This window comes from Ceratotherium simum, chromosome X (genome assembly GCF_057802395.1).
Source record: "Ceratotherium simum simum isolate JZ-2026a chromosome X, ASM5780239v1, whole genome shotgun sequence".
Taxonomy (NCBI): domain Eukaryota; kingdom Metazoa; phylum Chordata; class Mammalia; order Perissodactyla; family Rhinocerotidae; genus Ceratotherium; species Ceratotherium simum.
This window is the reverse complement of record NC_141940.1, coordinates 114,765,122-114,782,757: the sequence shown is the minus strand read 5'-3', so window position 1 is coordinate 114,782,757 and position 17,636 is coordinate 114,765,122. Positions and strand designations below refer to the sequence as shown.

The 17,636-nt window shown below is 36.4% G+C and overlaps 1 protein-coding gene across 13 annotated transcripts in view; it reads right to left on the bottom strand.

Annotated features, from left to right (window-relative positions):
* Positions 1 to 17,636, bottom strand: part of SCML2 (Scm polycomb group protein like 2) — a 116,295-nt gene that overhangs the window by 68,434 nt on the left and 30,225 nt on the right. For 9 of the 13 annotated variants that reach the window (XM_087427681.1, XM_087427683.1, XM_087427685.1 and 6 more), the window contains one exon: positions 17,482 to 17,567. The exons of the other annotated variants lie outside the window; for them this stretch is intronic. The gene's annotated coding sequence lies outside the window, so the exon portion shown is untranslated. The remainder of the gene's footprint in view (positions 1 to 17,481; positions 17,568 to 17,636) is intronic. 13 annotated transcript variants of the gene reach the window in all.

Below are 17,636 nucleotides of genomic sequence, written 5' to 3'. Positions count from 1 at the left end.
GCACAACTTCCAGAGGATGCGGTGGGTTCAAAAAACACAGTTCCTCCCCCGCCCGCAATGGTGGGAGGTGGAATCTGCGACCAGATACTACCACTATGCACCGGCAAAGGTCCACTTCATCAAACACCATGAAGAAATACATTAACACTCCAGATCACAAGGAAAATGACAAGTCTCCAGAAACCAATCCTGAAGTCACAGAAATTTACAATCTAAATGACAGAGAATTCAAAATAGTTATCATAAAAAACTCAACGAGTTACAAGCAAACTCAGAAAGACAGTTCAATGAACTCAGGAATAAAATTAAGGAGCAGAAGGAATTCTTCACAAAAGAGACTGAAAGTCTAAAAAAAACCAAACAGAAATGCTGGAGATGAAGAACACAATGAATGAGATAAAAAACAATCTAGAAATCGTAAAAAACAGAGCTGACATTATGGAGGACAGAATTAGGAATTTAGAGGACAGAAATATAGAAATGTTTCAGGTGGAAGAGGAGAGAGAACTAAGACTTAAAAAAAAATAAAGAAATCCTCCCAGAAATATCCAATTCAATCAGGAAATGCAACAGAAGAGGGGGAGAAAGGAGCAGAGAGCTTTTTCAAAGAAATAATAGCTGTGAACTTCCCAAATCTGGGGAAGGAACTGGAACTTCAAGTAAATGAAGCCAATAAAACTCCCAATTACATCAATGCAAAAAGACCTTCTCCAAGACATGTATTAGGAAAACTGGCAGAAGTCAACGACAAAGAAAAATTTTAAGGGCAGCAAGGCAGAAGCGAATAATCTACAAAGGAACCCCTATCAGGCTTTCAGCAGACTTCTCAGGAGAAACCTTATAGGCTAGGAGAGAGTAGAAGGATATATTCAAAATACTGAAAGACAAAAACTTTCAGCCAAGAATACTCTATCCAGCGAAACTATCCTTCAGACATGACGGAGAAATAAAATCTTTCCCAGATAAACAAAAGCTGAGGGAGTTCATTGCCATAAGACCTCCTCCCACAAGAAATGATCAAGAATTCCCTCATATATGAAACAAAAAAGAAAAGGTTTATAAAGCCTTGAGCAAGGAGATAAACAGATTTTCTGAGAAAATTGCAGCTCTCTATCAGAACATGTTAGCAAACAATTATAACACTAAAGATAAAGGGAAGGAAGGCATCAAAAATAACTATAAACACTTCATTTTAATCACAAAGTCACAACACAAAACAGAATAATTTGTGACAAGAGTAACTTAGGAAAGACGAAAAGGATGGAACCTGCTTAGGCTAATGGAGAAAATGGACTATCTCATCTACAAGATCTTTTATACAAACCTCATGGTAAACACTAAACAAAAAATCGGAACAGAGACACAAATGATAAATAAAGAGAAAACTGAGAAAATCATCACAGAAAATCACCAAACTGAAATGGCAGTCAGAAATACACGGGAAGAGAAAAAAGGGAAATATAGAACAACTGGAAAACAAGAGATAAAATGGCAATATTAAGCCCTCATATATCAATAATCACTCTAAATGCATATGGACTGAATTCTCCAACCAAAAGAAACAGAGGAGCTGCATGGATTAAAAAACAAGACCCAACAATATGTTGCCTCCAGGAAACACATCTCAGCTCTTAAAGACAAACATAGGCTCAGAGTGAAGGGATGAAAGATGATACTCCAAGCGAATGGCAAACAAAAGAAAGCAGGTGTTGCCATACTTATATCAGACAAAGTAGACTTCAAGACAAAAAAAGGCAATGAGAGACAAAGGAGGGCAGTATACAATGATAAAAGGAACATTCCATCAACAGGACATAACACTTATGAATACATATGTACCTAACACAGTAGCACCAAAGTACATAAAGCAACTATTAACAGACCTAAAGGGAGAAATTAACAGCAACACAGTAATAGCAGGGGACCTCAACACCCCACTTACATCAATGGATAGATCATCCAGATAGAAAGTCAACAAGGAAACAGTGGAATTAAATGAAAAACTAGACCAGATGGACTTAATAGATATATATAGAACACTCCATCCAAAAACAGCAAAATACACATTCTTCTCAAGTGCACATGGAACATTCTCAAAGATAGACCATATGTTGGGAAACAAGACAAGCCTCAATAAATTTAAGAAGATTGAAATCATGTCAAGTATCTTTTCAGACCATAATGTTATGAAACTAGAAATCAACTACAAGAAAAAAGCCAGAAAAGTGACAAATATGTGGAGACTAAACAACATGCTACTGAACAACCAATGGATCAATGAAGAAATTAAAGGAGAAATCAAAAAATATCTGGAGACAAATGAAAACGAAAATACACCATACCAACTCATATCGGATACAACAAAAGCAGTCCTCAGATGGAAATTCCTAACAATACAGGTGCACCTTAACAAATAAGAAAAATCTCAAATAAGTAATCTTTTTTCTTTTTTTGGGGGGGGGGGAGATTGGCCCTAAGCTAACATCTGTGTCAATCATCCTCTATTTTGTATGTGGGACGCTGCCACAGCATGGTTTGATGAGTGGTGTGTAGGTCCATGCCTGGGATCCAAACCGGTGAACCCCAGGCCACCAAAGCAGAGCAGGCAAACTTAACCACTACGCCACCATGCTGGCCCCTCAAATAAGTAATCTGAAACTATACCTAACAGAACTAGAAAAAGAACAAACAAAACCCAAAGTCAGCAGAAGGAGGGAAATAATAAAAATTAGAGCAGAAATAAATGAAATCGAAACAAAAAAAAAACAGTAGAAAGGATTAATGAAACAAAGAGCTGGTTCTTGGGGAAGATAAACAATATTGACAACCCCTTAGCCAGACTGACTAACAAAAAAAGAGAGAAGGCTCAAATAAATAAAATTAAAAAGGAAAGAGGAGAAATTACGAAGGATACCACAGAAATACAAAGGATTATAAGATAATACTATGAAAAACCATATGCCAACAAATTGGATAACCTAGAAGAAATGGATAAATTCTTAGACTCATACAACCTCTCAAACTGAATCAAGAAGTAGAGAATCTGAATAGACCAATCACAAGTAAAAAGATTGAAACAGTAATCAAAAACCTCCCAAAAAACAAAAGTCCAGGATGAGATGGCTTCTCTGGAGAATTCTACCAAACATTCAAAGATGATTTAATATCTATCCTTCTCAAACTAGTCCAAAAAATTGAAGATGGAATGCTTCCTAACTCATTCTATGAGGACAACATTACTCTGATACCAAAACCAGACAAGGTAAAACACGAAGAAGGAAAATTACAGGCCAATATTGCTGATGAACATAGATGCAAAAATCCTCAACAAAATATTGGCAAACCAAATACAGCAATACATTAAAAGGATCATACACCATGATCAAGTGGGATTTATTTCAGGGACGCAGAGATGGTTCAACATCCGCAAATCAATCAATGTGATACACCACATTAACAAAATGAGGTATAAAAATTACACGATCATCTCTATAGATGCAGAGAAAGCATCTGACAAGATCCAACATCCATTTATGATAAAAACTCTCATTAAAATGGGTATACAAGAAAAGTACCTCAACGTAATAAAGGCCATATATGACAAACCCACAGCCAACATCATACTCAATGGGGAAAAACTGAAAGGCATCCCTCAGAGAACAGGAACAAGACAAGGGTGCCCACTCACCACTCTTATTCCACATAGTACTGGATGTTTTGGCCAGAGCAATTGGGCAAGAAAAAGAAATAAAAGGTATCCAAATTGGAAAGGAAGAAGTGAAACTATCACTGTTTGCAGATGACATGATTCTATATATAGAAAACCCTAAAGAATCCATCAGAAAACTATTAGAAATAATCAACAACTACAACAAAGTTGCAGCGTACAAAATCAACTTACAAAACTCAGTTGCATTTCTATACTCTAATAATGAAACAGCAGAAAGAGAACTCAAGAATACAATCCCATTTACAATCCAACAAAAAGAATAAAATATCTAGGAATAAATTTAACCAAGGAGGTGAAAGACCTATACACTGAAAACTATAAGACATTATTGAAAGAAATCAAAGATGACATAAAGAAATGGAAACACATTCCATGCTCACGGATTGGAAGAATAAACATAGTTAAAATGTCCATATTACCTAAAGCAATCTACAGATTCAATGCAATCCCAATCAGAATCCCAATGACATTGTTCACTGAAATAGAACAAAGAATCCTAAAAATTTATATGGAACAACAAAAGACCCCAAATAGCTAACGCAATCCTGAGAAAAAAGAACAAAGCTGGAGGCATCATAATCTCTGACTTCAAAATATACTACAAAGCTATAGTAATCAAAGCAGCATAGTACTGGCACAAAAACAGACACACAGATCAATGGAACAGAACTGAAAGCCCAGAAATAAAACCACACATCTATGGACAGCTGATCTTCGACAAAAGAACTAAGAACATACAATGGAGAAAGGAAAGTCTCTTCAACAAATGGTGCTGGGAAAACTGGACAACCACATGCAAAAGATGAAAGTAGACCATTATCTTACACCATACACAAAAATTAACTCAAAATGGATTAAAGACCTGAAGGTAAGACCTGAAACCATAAAACTCTTAGAAGAAAATATAGGCAGTACACTCTTTGACATCGATCTTAGCAGCATCTCGAATACCATGTCTACTCCAGCAAGAGAAACAAAAGAAAAAATAAACAAATGGGACTACATCAGACTAAAGAGCTTTTGCAAGGCAAAGGAAACCATGAACAAAACGAAAAGACAACCCACCAACTGGGAGAAAATATTTGCAAATCACACATCCAACAAGGGGGTAATCTCCAAAATACATAAAGAACTCATACAACAAACCACCCAATCAAAAAACGGGCAGAGGATCTGAACAGACATTTTTCCAAAGACATACAGATGGCCAACAGGCACGTGAAAAAATGTCCAACATCACTAATTATTAGGGAAATGCAAATCAAAACTACAAGGAGATATCACCTTACACCTGTCAGAATGGCTATAATTACCAAGACAGGGGCCGGCCCCATGGCTTAGCGGTTAAGTGTGCGCGCTCCGCTACTGGCGGCCCAGGTTCGGATCCCGGGCGCGCACTGACGCACCGTTTCTCCGGCCACGCTGGGGCCATATCCCACATACAGCAACTAGAAGGATGTGCAGCTATGACATGCAACTGTCTACTGGGGCTTTGGGGAAAAAAAAGGAGGAGGGTTGGCAATAGATGTTAGCTCAGAGCCGGTCTTCCTCAGCAAAAAGAGGAGGATTAGCACGGATGTTAGCTCAGGGCTGATCTTCCTCAAAAAAAAAAAAAATTACCAAGACAAAAAATAACAAATATTGGAGAGGATGTGGAGAAAAGAGAACCCTCATACACTGCTGGTGGGAATGCAAACTGGTGCAGCCAGTATGGAAAACAGCATGGAGATTTCTCAAAAAACTAAAAGTAGAAATACCATATGATTCAGCTATCCCACTACTGGGTATTTATCCAAAGAACTTGAAATCAACAATTCAAAGAGACTTATGCACCCCTATGTTCATCGCAGCATTATTCACAATAGCCAAGACGTGGAAGCAACCCAAGTGCCCATCAACTGATGAATGGATAAAGAAGATGTATATATATTCAACGGAATACTACTCAGCCATAAAAAAAGACAAAATCATCCCATTTGCAACAAGATGGATGGACCTTCAGCGCATTATGTTAAGCTATTTCGCTTAACAGCCAGACAGAGAAAGACAAACAATGCATGATTTCACTCATGTGGAAGATAAGCACATGGACAAAGAGAACAGATTAGTGGTTACCAGAGGGGAAGGGGCTTGGGTGAAAGGGGTAAAGGGGCACATATATATGGTGACGGATAAAAATTATACTGGTGGGGGCCAGCCCCATGGCACAGTAGTTAAGTTTGGAGCGCTCCACTTCGGGGGCCCAGGTTCACAGGTTCAGATCCCAGGCGCGGACCTACACCACTCGTCAGCCACATTAGCTCAGGGGCAAATCTTCCTCACAAAAAATAATAATAATAATAGACTATTTGTGGTGAGCACAATGCAGTCTATACAGAAACTGATAAATAATAACGTAACCTGAAATTTCACAGTTATAAACCATTATGACCTCAATAAAATAATTTAAAAATATACATTCTCAAAGAGGCAAAAAACAAAGAAAAAGAAAAAGTGAAAATACATAGAGGGTGCTGAATCCAAGCAGATAGTAAAGGGAGAGGAGCTGTAATCCAGGTAGGGAGCGAAGGCATTTACCAACCCAGAGGGCAAAAAGTTGTGAGTTACATTAAGGTAAGTCCCACTACTATACAAAGGGGTTCAGTCCAAAAAACTGAGGGATGGGTCACACACAGAAGGTATACCCAGGTTCCTATGTCCTTTTCTCAAATGTCTAACTCTTAAGTGACTGCTTAATCTCAACTGGTATCAATTGCTCCCATTAGTTGAGTAAATGATTTCATAATCCTAGAAGATGAAGATACATGTACATATAGAGATGATTAAAAGTAAATCTTTGAAGACCGAAATAAATAAACCCATGTACCATGTTCACAAGTTGGAAGATTTCTTGGATAGGCGTAAAAATGCACTAACCATAAAAGAAAATACTGATAAACTGGATTTAATCGTGATTAAATTTTCTGTTTATCCAAAGGCACTATTTAATCAAGACAGAGTGGTACTGGGATAAGGAGAGATCAAAGGAACAGAATAGAGTCCTGAAAGATCCATATAGATATAGTCAACATTTTCTCAACCAATGTGCCCAGGTAATTCAACAGAGAAAGGATATTTTTGGGTTTTTTTTTCCCAACAAACGGTGCTGAAACATATCCATATATAAAAAAATGAAAAACAAAACTTACCTCACAAGTTAATACACAAAAATTACCTTGAAATAGATCATAAATCTAAATGTAAAGCCTAAAAATAGAAAATTTCTAGAGGAGAACAGAGACCTTGTGACTCTGAGTTAGGCAATGATTTCTTAGACGTGACACAAAAAAGCACAACACATAAAAGAAAAAATTGATAAACTGGACTTCATCAAAACTAACAACTGCTCTTCAAATGACACTGTTAAGAAAATAAAAGGATAAGCTACGGAATGGGAGAAAATATTTGCAAAACACCTATCTGATAAAAATATTTGTATCCAGAATATATGAAGAACTCTTACAACTCAACTTAAAAATAGTATTGTTCAGGGAAGCACAAATTAAAACCACAGTGAGACACCACTACATAAATGGCTAAAACTTAAAAAGACTGACAATACCAAATGTTGATGAGGATGTGGAACAACTGGAACTCTCATATATTGCTGGTGGAAATATAAAACAAGTATTTCTACAAAACAGAACTGTCAGAGTTAAACACAAAGCAAATATTCTTAACTTCAAAAGCAATGCTTTGGAATCCAAACCACTTATTTTAGAGGTAGAACCACAGACCAAGGAATAAAATAAATACTTATCCCCAGATAAAGATAGGAAGAATTCCAAATCCCTTTAGTCTGAGATTAGCCATATTGGAAACTTTTCCTTTTCAATTATCATAGTCATTCAGCACTACTGAGCAGACATATCCTTTTGTGAAGTCCAAAGTCATACCAAATAAAGACTCTGATATACAAAAAGAACTCAAACTGTTTAGGAAATGAGTCAGTTATTCAATAAGTTTTCCCTTTCAATCATCATGGTGTTAAAGTGCAGTGAGTTCTCTGAAGACACCATCAAAGTGTGCTTTGTGTCCACTGCAGTAATTTAAGGATTCTTTCAGGGTCACAATAAAATCAAAATCATTTGCCCTAAACAGTTTTCTTTCACTATAAAGTACACAACCTTTACTGGTTTCCCTCTTGAGCCATGGAGCTTCCATGTTTCACTACACCAATCATTTCAATGTTAAATGAAATAGTTTTCCCTTTAAGAGAATTTGATCCTGGCCCTGTTTTATTTCCTTTATACATATTCCACAGCACCTAGAACAGTGCTAAGCACAAGGTAGATTCAAACTGAACAACTGAGTGATATTCACCAACCTTTAATGAAACAATATTTCTTTTCAAATATTCTGAAATTCATACATTTCATTGTGGATTTGTTTTCCCCCCAACTCTCCCCAATATTCCTACTATCCAAGTTTTATATTTAGCATATGCAAACATGTAAATTCTCATTCAATCTAGGCATTGGATGTAACATCAAAGTGAATGCTTAAGCTTACTTTTGAGCAAAGGATTTCTGTATTAGCAAGTATCACCAACTACTTAAACTATCTTAAACTTCAAACTACCATGTACTATACAGACAAAACTGTATATTACAGCCTCCTCCTTCTTACAAAAATGCCCAAACCTTAAAGGAAACAAAAAATTAAATGGGAGAATGGATAATTCCATTCCAAAGAAACAAAGCAAATAAACAAACTGCTTCTCTATTGGGTTCTCAAACCACAAGAGCTAATCCATTATTTAAACCAGTCAACAGAATAATGTTTTTTGTTCCACTTGAACACATGACTTTATTTACAGACATGTGGGCATAATCCCATGTGTCAAGGATTTATGCCCACAAGAACCAACAGGGCAAGGCCTCTACCCTCTGGGAGCTCCCCTGCTGGGTTCCCAGGCTGTGTTTCCACCCAACATTTAGCAGATATCAAAGCAAGTCTCATATAATACAAATTGTTTACCTGCTCATCTCTTCTCACAGATTGTCAAGTGACTGAGAATATACACCATACATTACTCTTCCTTGTAGCTCTCCCACAGCTAGCACAAAGCTCTGCACTTAAAAAAGTACTCAAATGTTCACTGACAGTGACTAAATCATGACTAAAATTTCACTATAAGTGTATATATAGGTCTGTATAGGATTATATGAGTAAAAGATTATTTAAGCATGAAGAGAAACATAGGACACATACTAGGTTGTTAGGAGGCTTGTGTCCTACCTGGGAAGGTAAAGATGATGGTGTGGGCTGACTGGGGGTGGGGAGTAGGGGGTGTATTTTATAAATATATCCCATGTGATATAATCCTATTTGTATAAAATGGTGTGTAAGTTTGCATAAAGTAATGCAAAAATATTTTGGTGATCCTCCTTTTTTGCATCACAAGATGGTGAGTTTTAGGTGACCTCTATTCTCTTCCTTATATTTTTACATATTATTTGAATTCTTTACAATGGTATGTATTAAATAATCAAAGAAAGTTATTTTCATGGGGGGGATGTACTGATTTTTTTTTTTTTTTTTGGTGAGGAAGAGTGGCCCTGAGCTAACATCTGTTGCTAATGTTCCTCTACTTTATATATGGGACGCCACCACAGCATGGCTTGATGAGTGGTACGTCCAGGATCCAAACCTGCAAACCCTGGGCCGCCAAAGCAGAGCACACAAACTTAACCACTACGCCATCAGGCCAGCCCCTACCCTGATTTTTAATAATCCCTAAATGTTGTTATATTATTAAGAAGCTCTATATATGCAATGCTGACCTATCACATAAATTTAACAAATATATTTTAACAATATATTCTTAAAGGAATAATTTATACTGTGATGGCTACTGGTAGCCATATCAATTACGTAGAAATACTATTTCAAGTGCTTAAAGCCATTACAATTTACTTCATCTCCCTGAGTCTTGGTTTTCCCATGTGTAAATTAAGGCTAATACTATCTATACTTCACAAAGTAGTCATGAAAATTGAAATGAGATAGTGTAGGTAGAGTACCTAGCATAATATCATGAACAAGTGGAAGCTCAAAGACTTTTTTCTATCCTACCCCATCTACCCTAATTAAAATTCCCTGAACTGAGTGAGTTTCAGCATTAACACTTAACATTAATTATGTTGTAAAATGAAACATTAACTATGTTGTAAAATGAAACTATATTCCTACTTTGATTCCTGAGCATTACTTAATTATTCTCTTCCAAAGTATACATCAAAAAGGGGTTTAAAGAAACAAACCCACAGAAACAAACCCACGTTTAAGTCACTCTTAAATTAGGCAGTAATAAATAAATATATACATATATTTGTAACACCCAAACATATAATTACCAAAGAAAGCAGCCATGAGCATTATCAGAAAACTTATATATTCTAGCTAAAGCCAAAAGAAACTTGATGTCACCCCGTGTTGAATGACTTTGAGGTATAATTACTCATGAATATATTATTTCCTTTAGAGTTGGTAAGTATTGGAAATAGCTTTTGGCCCTTTGTGAACCAATACGGTTTTTGTGGACTCCTAGAAACTAGAATGTTTTTTTCCTTCTCTTTTACACATTCATCACTCCCCAAAAACTTAGAATACATATAAGTAAAAGGGAAAAAAATCACCTATAATCCCACCATCAAACAATACCTGCTGTTAACCATCTGGTGTATATCCTTTCAATTTTTAAAAATCATATATGTAAATCCATATACAATACACATTTGAATCACTTTTAAATGTACGCTTTCCAAATTCCATATATCAATAATCTTCAAATGAAATTCTGCCCATATTATAAGTTCATAAAGCCAACATTTTTAGCTAAAATGAAAATTGGACAATAAGAAATGCCTTTTAGGGCCGGCCCCGTGGCTTAGCGGTTAAGTGCGTGCGCTCCGCTGCCGGCGGCCCGGGTTCGGATCCCGGGTGCGCACCGAGGCACCACTCCTCCAGCCATGCTGAGGCCGCGTCCCACATACAGCAACTAGAAGGATGTGCAGCTATGACAGACAACTATGTACTGGGGCTTTGGGGGAAAAATAAATAAATAAAATCTTTAAAAAAAAAAAAAGAAATGCCTTTTAAAAGTTTGTGCCTTAAGGAAAAGCTCCACTATTCTCAAGATTAACACTCAAAACAGGACAAAAGTTATTGCTTATTTCGCAATCTAAAAAGTGATAAACACCAAGGAGAGGAAAATCCATTTTCTAGGATTTGGGGGTAATTTTTAAGTTTATGACTATATTTATTAAACATTATTTTTTTATATGTATGACCACCAAAACTTCTCCCCATTTTCTATATAATTGTTACATCTCATACCATGCTATTTTTAAAAAGGATTAGCAGGTCCAATATAAAAATACACTTATAACAGGGTGGGGCTTTTTTTGTTATTATTAATATTATTAAAAAGAGCAAATAAAAATGATTTGTTGGAAAAAATTTAGTACTCAACCTGAATGATTAATTTTTCTCTGGTCTATATAAGTCTCACTATAAGATAAAAGTACATACAAATTCAATAGAATAGATAAACATTTTTCTACAACTGAATACTAGGAGGAATTTGTACAGATTCTGATATAAAGGAATACTGGCTAATTTAATAGAAACTATCTTTGACTATACTTTGTAACAGTTCTATTGTCCCTCTTAAAATGCCCCAGAATTATACTGTAATTCATCTATGTCTTTCAGTCACAATACAATGGTAGAGATTATAGAAGTTGAAGGAAGAGACCATGATCTGTTGGTAAATGCTGGATAGCATCAACTCACAGCTGAATCCTCAGAATGCCACAAATAAAGATATACTGCGGAGTTAAGAACATGTCTATATCACTTACATACCAGATATGCAGACAGCACAGCTGCTATATTTCTGGAAAAAATTAGGAGCCTGACATTCTTTTAGAAATCAAGACGCACCTCACTTCCTCAGTGGTAGTCTGCAGAGGAAACTACAGAGAAGTTTTAACTTGGCTCTCAATATACTTTAAACTGCTTCAGCACTTTAAGAAAAACTCAAATAAGATCCCCAAAGTAGTTCTCCATGTTACATGGGAGAGAAAATTTTGGAGAGAAAAAAAAAATTAAAAGCTTTGTTTTGTTTTTGTCAGCATAAAGAGAAGGTGCTTCACTAAATGCATATAAGGAGTAACTCCATCGCATAAAAAAAATTCAAGGGCCGGCTCCGTGGCTTAGCGGTTAAGTGCGCGCGCTCTGATGCTGGCGGCCCGGGTTCGGATCCCGGGCGCGCCCCAAGGCACCACTTCTCCGTCCAGCGCGGGGCCGAGTCCCACGTACAGCAACTAGAAGGATGTGAACCTATGACATACAACTATCTGCTGGGGCTTTGGGGGGAAAAAAATGAATAAATAAAATCTTTAAAAAAAAAAAATAAATAAAAATAAAAATAAAAAAAAATAAAAAAAATTCAAGTATAAATAAGCCCCCCCAAAAGAGATATTAGGTTAGCACTATTTTATACTGTCTGACATTGACATATCCTTTACCAAAAGACCAAAGTTACACTAAATCTAGTAGTTTTTCTAGCAGGCTTTGAGAAAGCATCAAGAGTCTGGGATCTTTTACAAAACAATTTTTTGTTTTGCAGATTATATCTTGTTATAGAATTAAGAGCTAATAAGAGGGCTGGCCCTGTGGCTTAGCGGTTAAGTGCGAGCGCTCCGCTACTGGCGGCCCGGGTTCGGATCCCGGGCGCGCACCGAGACACCGCTTCTCCGGCCATGCTGAGGCCATGTCCCACATACAGCAACTAGGAGGACGTGCAACTATGACGTACAACTATCTACTGGGGCTTTGGGGGGAAAAAAAAAAAGGAGGAAGATTGGCAATAGATGTTAGCTCAGAGCCGGTCTTCCTCAGCAAAAAGAGGAGGATTAGCATGGATGTTAGCTCAGGGCTGATCTTCCTCACAAAAAAAAAAAAAAAAAAGAGCTAATAAGAGATCAACAAATGCTTTGAAAGGTCTTGCATTGTTTTAAACCATTCTCTCAATACGATTAAACAATGTAAACAGTGATTAATAGTGGAATTATTAAACCTAAAACTCCCATTACTCTTATCTGATTCTGGAGAAAATTCTAGTTTTTTTGAGAAAGACAGTTTTAAAGGACTATTTAGCAAGTTAATGAGTCTATAATTCTACGATTATAGGGCCCTTCCATTATTTGTTTGGTTTGTTTGGGGTTTTTTGCCCTTCCATTTGTTTTGTTTTGTTTTGAAGATAAGGTAATACACCTTGGGTTTCAAATTAGAGACCACTACCTGAAGAGCCAATAAGGGCAAACATTTTGACAAGGACAGGAACTAAACAAGTCTGACAAGCAAGAAATCTCCCAGGGCCCTTTTCAACTTTAGGCCATTGGTCAGATGTTATAAAACGGATGGAATTATGGAATATTAACCTGAAAGAGTATAAAAATAAACAAAATACAGATGTTAAGCTGAAAAAATAAATTTGTTCCCATATCAACAGTAAGGTTTGTTGCCATATTTCCCAGACAGAAGTCCCACAGGTGAGAATAATGTCTAAACTTAAGCATTCATTATTAGGCTTGTTCACTGAACCTCCCATTTGGTAGATATTAAAATCCACATTTTTTGAAAAAGTAAATTGACCTAAAATTGAAACATCAAATTTTTCTCGGTGTAGGAAAGATTCTCAACTATATTATATATTTACCAGACTAACCTTTTCCTGTTGACCAGGGTTTTGGTAATAAACATAACGATAACATTCATAATAAAGAGTTGCTGGGATACCTCACTTTCTGCAATCTGGCCCCTACCTTCCCTCTTCTCCTATAACTGCTTTCCAAGGCCCTAATTACCTCCCAGACATCAAACCCCATTTCAGTGCTTCAGTCCTCATTCTCCTTGACACTTCAGGAGCCCTCTGTGATAGGTCACCCCTCATTCCAGACACCTCTTCTCTCTGAGCCTCAGGCACATGTTATTCCCTGGTTGTCCTATCTCTATTATCCCTCTGTGTCTACTTCCTCCCTCTGTCCCAGCCATTGATCTCCTCTAGTCATTCAGTCTCTTCCCTGAGATTCTAGAAATTTTAATTTTTTTTATTTTATTTATTTTATTTATTTATTTATTTTTTCTCCCAAAGACCCAGTAGAGAGTTGTATGTCATAGCTGCACATCCTTCTAGGTGCTGTATGTGGGACGCGGCCTCAGCATGGCCGGAGAAGCGGAGCATCGGTGTACGCCCAGGATCCGAACCCGGGCCGCCAGCAGCGGAGCACACGCACTTAACCGCTAAGCCACCGGGCTGGCCCTCTATAAATTTTAGAGTCTAGAATCTCATTCTCCTCCATGGCTGATGCAACACCCATATGTGAATGACTCCTATATCAGCATCTCTAGTCCCAATCTCTCTCCAAAATTTCCAGTCTGAACAACTGAACATCAATCTTGATTGTGGATGCCTCACAATCACCTCAAACACTACATATTTTAAAAATCAAACTTGTATGCCCTCCAAAATGAGCTCCTCTTCCTTTGCTTCCTATTTTAATAGGTATTACAAACTCCCAATCCTTCTGAATTAGAAGCCATCTTTGCCTCATCTTCTCCTTTGTCCAATATCCTATCAGTTACCAAGTTCTGCTGATTCTTGAAGATCAGAAAGCTGGCAGTGAAAGAAAAATGATTCAAACCCAGGTTTGGCAAACACCAAAAGACAGGGCTCCAATACGCTGTACATGCTTTGAAAGGGAGAAGGAGACACACCATGCACCCTGAACAAAATGGATCCATGAGGGCAGGAAAAAATAAAGATTATGGTTCCTGGGGTCTAACGATGGTGTTGCTGGCAGTGATAATAATAAATACTAGGAGCTGTCACTTACTGAGCTCTTGCTAAATCTCTGGTACCCTAATAAGGCCTTTATACATTTTTCTTATCTAAGGCTTATTACAAGCCCGTAGGGTTGATACTGTTATTAATGTCCATTTGAAAGTTAAGGATATTGAGGCTCCAAGACCTGCACAAGGTCACCCAGATAGATTTAAACCTAGGTCCATGAATGCTTAACCATTACTCTAAAATTGCTTCTGTTATGTTTGTGTACATGCCTTATCTCCCCAGCAAGACAATAAGCTTTTGGGGACAGTATCATGTCTGCTTCATCTCTGTATTGTGCAGTGTCTATCCACAGTATCTATCACATAGTAGGGCCCCCAAAATGCTTGCTAAATGAATAAATAAAATCTGCCACACCACGGGCTACTTATACCTAAACCATATAGTCCCAGAACACTGTGGTTTTAAAAAAACTTGGGGTGAGATTTTTCTTTTGGCTGTCATTGTTGCTCTTCTCCATTCCCCTTCTGCAACGTCTAATCTGCTGTCTTAATTACACATAAGTCTAGGTCAACGGGCCAAGGAGAAAATTCTGTGAGATCTGAGACAGTCCCCCACTTCCCATTGTCTCTCTCCTTCTTGACATCTGATAGACCTTTATTTTTTTCTCTGAATTTGATTTCCAGGATGTTTGAGGTCTCAAAAAGACAGGCCCCAGTATAAATGTGTTACTATTATCAGTATTTTTTTTTCAGGGAGAAGAACAACTAGGAATACATGCTGTACCAGAATTCAGTTTATAAATTCCAATTACATAACAGTTGGAACTAAAATATGTGCTTTAAACCAATCTTCACAAAAAAAGAGAAAAAGCATAGTTCCTACACACAACATAATCTAACTGCAAAAGTATTTCATTATACCCCCTTAAATATATCAATAGTATAAGAAGTTGCAGGGCTAAGAGAGGTTCACAAATATGTTTGCTGGTCGTTTTAAAGAAAATGTTGGAATAAGTGATGGAAATTATACATACACAAAGTTCACCAGAGATTATAAATGAAATAGCACAAGTAAAACTTTTTTTTTCTTTGTTAGTCTATCTTGTTATAAAGACACTGTTTTCAAACTTGAATAACAACCAAAAAAGCTCTTTATTGCCCTGTCAATATGCAAGAGCAGATAATATGGAAGACTGAGTTAACTGCATAAAATCACACCTTTAAGTTTTTCATTCTGACTTCAAAATAGTTTATTACTTTGGTTTCAAGAAGTACTTCATATTTATACCTAAACGCAAAAACATATATTGATTTAATTTGAATACATTATAACTATATATTTTCCTTTGACAAAGAGAAGCTGGCTCGTTTAACTAAAATTTTGCTTGAGAAATGGTGGTTATCCTAGTACAGGATAGAAAAAGTGTATACAGCCATTGGCTATTGTTGAATTGGACGTGATTCATCACTTTAAGATTTCACAAGTATCTACTCAATTCACTCAAGCAAATAATCAAATTTCCCGTTTTCTGATACATCTACAAAAGGAATCAGAAAAAAAACCTAAATTCTAATGTTGTAATTACCTTTAAAAATAAAATTCTATCTCTGAATTGTGCATAATCAATAGAAAGAATGAACATTTTTAGTAGTAAGGATTTATCAAATCCAGCCTTCTGGAGGAAATTAAGGTTTCTAAAGGAGCAATTTTAATTATGCTTTAGTAAAGTCTATCCCAACAAATTAGAAATTAATGTTTTTCTGCGTCAAAACAAACCCAAGAAGAAAAGAACAATTTTCAAGAATTTTTAATTTAAATTATCTAAAAAATTATAGCCTACACGGTAAAATAATTAATCACTTGCAATTTTAAAATAATTTATGTGAAAGCTATGCACTTGTTTAAGAAGTATGTCATGTCAGAAAACTGATAAATGAAACACATGTAAAGTGTTGCCAAAATCCCAGTTTATAGTTGTAAATTCCTAAGGTTTTGAAGCACAGCCATAGGCTAATTGCCCAAAGACCTGCTGCCCGCCAACATTTGCGGAGGACTGGAGTTAATAGCAGGGCATGTCAATTTACTACAGGCAGCTCTCTGCGACATTTTGACAAAAGAACTGGGTCAGGTTACAGCCTGTTTCTATTATCACAGCAGTCTAGATTTATGGTTTCTAACACCGGCCCTACAAGAAATAATGGAAATGATGACAACAACAACCCCTGCCAGACAACAGACTACAGAAAAGCATGCAATAAACCACAGTCTGAAGTGACCAGAAAACTCAACATCCCTGACAATACTTCAAACACGAGGCAGGTGTCAGTAAATTACCCATTTAAATATTTCTACAACCTCTTAAAATCTCAACACAAAAAATCTCAAATCAGAGTTTCTAATCTAAAACCAAGCAATATATAAATGTACTTATCATTATTGAGTACTATATTTTAATTCTTTTAATAACCATCAAAGACAATGTGTTTCATTTAAACAGATTTATGAAATTCTATCAAGTTAATAAAAAATAAAAATACTGATCACTACTGTTCAAATAACTTTACAGTATATTGAAAAATACTGCAAATAATACTTTAAATCTTTCAAAAGAAAAAAAGAACAGTTTCACAGCAAAGGGCACATGTTTACAACTGTATTCAGAGAGGCAAGAAAACTGAAGAAATACATTTGATTCACTCACTGCTTAATTTAAAACTAAATATATAATCAAAATCTTAAATCAGCTAAAAATGAAGAAAGGTGGGAAAAGTGAACAAATGTTAAAAAAAATAAGAATTTTGTCAATACATGTGCTTAAAAGACTACGTCAAGGCTAGAAGGTACATACCAAGCAAATGGAGCTGTTTATGTCTGGAATTCAGCACCAGTCAATCCTTATGAGAAGCAGAGGTCGAGAAAAGTCAAATATGTATTCTAAAGACAAGAAGCAAAGAAAGTCCCATCAACTTTTCCCTGAGAAAAGAAAGCATCCTCAAGGTATGC